Raw genomic sequence first — 5,046 nt, 5'->3', positions numbered from 1 at the left:
GCAACACCATATAAACCCGTAGACAGCAGCACCTCTGTGACAACCCACTAGGGACCCCTTCCTTGAGAACACACTTCCTCTCTGTTTCAAAAATAAATTCTGTTACTTCCCTCTTACCCTCCATTATCCATGGGTCTCATTCTTCAGATCCTTGGGATAAAAACCCCACATCTCACTATTTCTCACCACTAAGAAGGATCAGAAGAAGTTAGTTCTGTACACATTTGAAAGACTTATATTGCTACTGGGATAAATGAAGGTTTATTTACAAGAAGAGGGGAGCTAGGTATTATTTTACGATTTCTATTAAAAGACCACCAACATTTGTTTTATCACATGCTGCCTTAATTCCTTAATTGATGAGGGGTAATAAGTTTACCTAGGGGCGCCTTACCATTGAGCTACACTTCCAGCCCTTTTTATTTTCTTTTGAGACAGGGTCTCACTAAGTTTCCCTTTTTAGCCTTGAACTTGCAATCTTCCTGCCTTGGCATCTAGAATAGCTGGGAGTACCAGATTGTGTTATCCACCCCCTGTAAGAGGTTTTGTTTTTGGTTTTGTCTCTTACACCACGATTCGAGCTGATTCATAGCGGGGTAGGGAAGGGGAGCATGGGAGGAATAGGCGAACTCTAGATAAGGCAGAGGGGTTGGAGGGCAAGGGAAGGCCATGGCGTTAGAAATGATGGTAGAATATGATGATCATTATTATCCAAAGTACATGTGTGAAGACACAAATTGGTGTGAGTATACTTTGTTTACAACCAGAGATGTGAAAAATTGTGCTCTATATGTATAATAAGAATTGTAATGCATTCAGCTGCTGTCATATATAAATAAAAAAAAGAAAAAGAAAATAATTAAATAGTGTCTAGCCAAGTTTTTGCAGTACACAAATACATATGTTACAAAATACAACTATGGGATAGGTGCTTTCATGTAACAAGGTCTTAATTAAGAGGGCATGGAACACACCTAGTACTTGGCTTGATGGAATTCAAAGCGTAAGAGGACTTAAAAATTCAGTGAGAGAAAAAAGAAAACACATTTTGAAAGAAAACAATAATTTCACGATAAACAACTGAGCACATTTCGAAAGAATTTGCAATGGAAACTTGAAAGGGAAATGACAATTACAGTCTGACTGAGAAGGACATATGACTTTATGAACAAAAAGAGAGAGAAAATAATGTTCAGCTCTCCCCGTGAATAAAGACATGACTGAAACCAAAATGAAGAAACCTCAGTCCCTAAGAAACCAGCCCAAATACTCTGTAGGCTGAGAAATAACAGCAAATGGTAGGAATTCCTAGCTTATTATTCACTAAGCCATCACAGTTTGAACCTAGGATACTTTTCAGACCCTTAAATATTCAGAGGTCTCTTCTCAATGTAAGTAAAGTCCAAATCATTATTACTCACGCTTTAAAGAAGGTCAAATACCCCAGAATTAGTATTAGTAGACACATATGTGTTGTTCAGAAACTGAAAGAAACCTATGTCATAATTTAGGCATTGAGACATATGTAACTGGCTGAAGCAGTTGACCTTTCTGTATTTTATTATCTTCTTATGCTTTAACCTGACAATTGTCCATATTTTCTGGAACAGAAACTGCCTTGGGAAAACAGTGATGGACAGAAAAGTTGCCTCTGGTGCCTCAGTATTAATTATGTCAGTATTCCTAGTTTACTCTCAGGCATTTGATTTCTAAATTCCAATTTCATGAAGCATGACTAGAAGATATCTTTTAACTAATATTTTTTTTGCATCAAAACATTTCTTGAATAATATTAGATTTAGAGAAATAAAAAGTCTCAACAACCACCTTATGGTTAGATTCCTCATTCTTTGCCAATGAGAGCAGCTAGCTCAAATATATGGGCAAGGCAATTAACCCCAGAAACCAATTTGAGAAACAGTGATTACATAGTAGGAAAACAAAGTGTGTGTGTGTGTGTGTGTGTGTGTGTGTACGGTACGCGTGCAGGTGCATGTGTGTAGGGGGGTGTTTGATCACAGAGAACCTAATCCAAGGAAATACCCAAGGTCTAGCTTTTCACTGTCTCTTTCTTATCAAAAGACTTGGCTTCTAACTATGAGGCCAATGGGGCAGGAGCCATAAAATTGTTAACATTTGTTAAACTAGATTTAGTACATCCCAAAGCTTACCAATTTGATTAGCTTCTAGAAGGCAGAAATATGCCTTGTGTATTTACCATAAACTTTGTGGTGTGGGTGTGTGTCTGTGTGTATGTTTGTGTATGTGTGTATACATATGTGTGTATATGTGTGTGTGTATATATATATATATATATATATATATATATATATATATACACACACACAGTTATATATATATATATTTCTCCTCAATGACCGATCACAAAGATATCAATGGTCACCATGTGTATATTGATACACTAAGCACTATTTACAATAATAAAAAGGATTACTGGAGAAATTATGATTTACCTGCTTGGGCAATTTTATACATTATCTCCATTCATCAGATATGCCAAATAAAATCAGAGAGATTAGGTGTCTTTTCCATAGGCATACTGCTAAAGGATGGTGAAATATAAAAGAGGCAATATTTCTGGGAGGAGGATATGTACCCTGGAGCACTCTAATTGTGCCTTCACGGTAGACCTTGAGGCCACTTGTGACATATTTTTCAGAAACCTTGACATTGAGCGCCCAACCTGCACTAACCTTAACCACCTCATTCGTCAGATTCTATCTTCCATCACTGCGTCCCTCAGACTTGATGGAGCCCTAAATGTTGACCTGAAATTCTAGATCAACCTAGTGCCCTATCCCTGCATCCATTTCCCTCTGGCCACATATGTACCTGTCATCTCTGCTGAGGGAGCCTACCATGAACACCTTTCTGTAGCAGAGATCACCAATGCTTGCTTTGAATCCTCTAACCAGATGGTGAAATGTGTTCTTCCCCATGGTAAATATATGGCTTGATGGCTGTTGTACCCTGGTGATGTGGTCCCCAAAGATGTGAATCCTGCCATTGCCACATCATAACCAAGCATACTATCCAGTTTGTCGATTGGTGCCCCTCTGGCTTCGAGTTTGGTATTAATTACCAGCCTCCCACTGATATCTGGTAGAGACCTGGCTAAAGTACAGCACGCTGTGGGCACATTTAACAACACCTCAGCTGTTGCTGAGGCTTGGGCTCGCCTGAATTACAAGTTTGACCTAATGTATGCCAAGTGTGCCATTGTTCACTGGCACATGGGGGAAGGGATGGAGGAAAGAGAGTTTGCTCAGGCCTGCAAGGACATGACTGCCCAAGAGAAAGATTATGAAGGGGCTGGAGCAGGTAGTGCTGACAGAGAGGAAGAGGGTGAAAAGTATTACCATTTCTGCTGCAATTTCATACTCCATTGTCTTGGATTTGTCTTATGTGTGTTCTTTGTAATTAATTTTCTTTTTTAGCTCTAAACTATCAATAAATATATTTCCATTTTAAATTAAAAAAAAAAAACAGTTAAGAGAGTTTTGAAAATCAAATTATAAAACCCACGAAGGTTGACAGATAAACCAGTATGTTAAACTAAGTTTGAATTTCATAAAAACAAAGTGATTTTTAGTGTAAGTATATCCCATACAACATTTAGAAAAGTGAAATACTACATAGGAAATATACTAATTTTTTTGGTTTGCTTATCTAAATTTCAAACTTAACTTTCTTGAAGATCTATATTTTTATTTATCAAATCTGGTACCCATACACATGTTGTATTCTAATTCCCATAAATTTTGTTTGCACCTTAGTTGATATCATTAAAATATATATCAGAAGAAATTTAACAGTCATTTGGAACTTGTAGAGAGAGCAACATCTACTTGCTGAGAACTGTGCTGAGACAGAAGATACATGACAAGTTCTTTTACTTTCAAAGAGTTCATAATCAAGTCAGGCAGAGAAACCCCATAAAAAGTAGCAGTGAACAATAGGAGAAAATGAGCTAGAAACTATTAGATTGTGAGTTAAGAATAGAGGGCAATCAAAACAATGATGACTAGCAAGAGAAGATGTACCAGCCGAGTAGAAAGGAGGTCAAGTTGGAACTGTGAGCCTGTCTGAGAAAAGTATTCTTCTAACTTCCACATAACTCCTCCCCATCTTGGGTAAGTTCAATGCCTACTGTTGACTATGCGCAACGGAAGCCCAAGTCCCTCAAGCAGAAAAATGTGCTCATCAGGAGAGGAATAATGAGAAAGAGCAGACAATGATGTAAAGGTAAAATGACATTTTGATGAGAGAATAACAGTTGTTCTCAAAGGGAAGATCTCAGAGAGCAGTACAGCAGCACCTCGGAATCTGTGAGAAATGCACAGCCTCTGGTTTCACCCCAGAAATACTTACCAGCATTTCTAGGGGTAAGGCCCAGCAATCACAATTTTAACAACCCCTCTAAAGAGTCTGATGCATAGTAACAGAACAACTGAAACAGAGCTTGTTAAGGTCTGTAAACAAGTCTGGATGGCGCCTGGCATTTTGTCAGAGGGAGTGGTTTGAGAAGTAACACCAGGGAGCCATTAAGTGTGGCGATTCCTTATTGGTTGACTGCTGTATCTAGTTTATGCTAATTAAGATAAGCTTTGTGGAATGTATAAATACCTCTGTTGTCCTACAATAAACGGCTCCCACTCCTGCTGTATCAAGGTACACAATTTGCTCATCACCCCCCGGTTATTTTGCTGCAGCCAGACTGCGGCGGATGGTGGCCCATTAAAGGGAGCCCCGGGACACTTGGGGGTAAGTGACGAAAAAAAAAAGCTGCCCGTCCCTAGATAGGACAGGAGCAAATCTGCTCGTCCCTAGGCAGATAGGGTGAGAGGAAAAACGGCCATTTCGAGAAAATGGAGAAGATTGATGCAGTATGTTTGTGTCTTGTTTTGTCTTGAAATGTTGTATTGTCTTTGTGATGAGAATATGGAAGTGGTGTTAAGTAAATTACTAAGGGAAGGAGGCACCCCAGTGGAACCAAGAGCGATTAGGGCATGTGTTGATAAGAGC

At 38.8% G+C, this 5,046-nt stretch overlaps 1 pseudogene; it reads left to right on the top strand.

Moving 5' to 3' along the window:
• Positions 1 to 2,570: 2,570 nt before the first annotated feature.
• Positions 2,571 to 4,762, top strand: LOC114099484 (tubulin alpha-1C chain-like; annotated as a pseudogene).
• Positions 4,763 to 5,046: the final 284 nt, after the last annotated feature.

This window comes from Marmota flaviventris, chromosome 14, assembly GCF_047511675.1.
Source record: "Marmota flaviventris isolate mMarFla1 chromosome 14, mMarFla1.hap1, whole genome shotgun sequence".
In the NCBI taxonomy this organism is placed as follows: domain Eukaryota; kingdom Metazoa; phylum Chordata; class Mammalia; order Rodentia; family Sciuridae; genus Marmota; species Marmota flaviventris.
The sequence above is the reverse complement of the archived record's forward strand: the minus strand, read 5'-3'. Positions and strand labels throughout refer to the sequence as shown.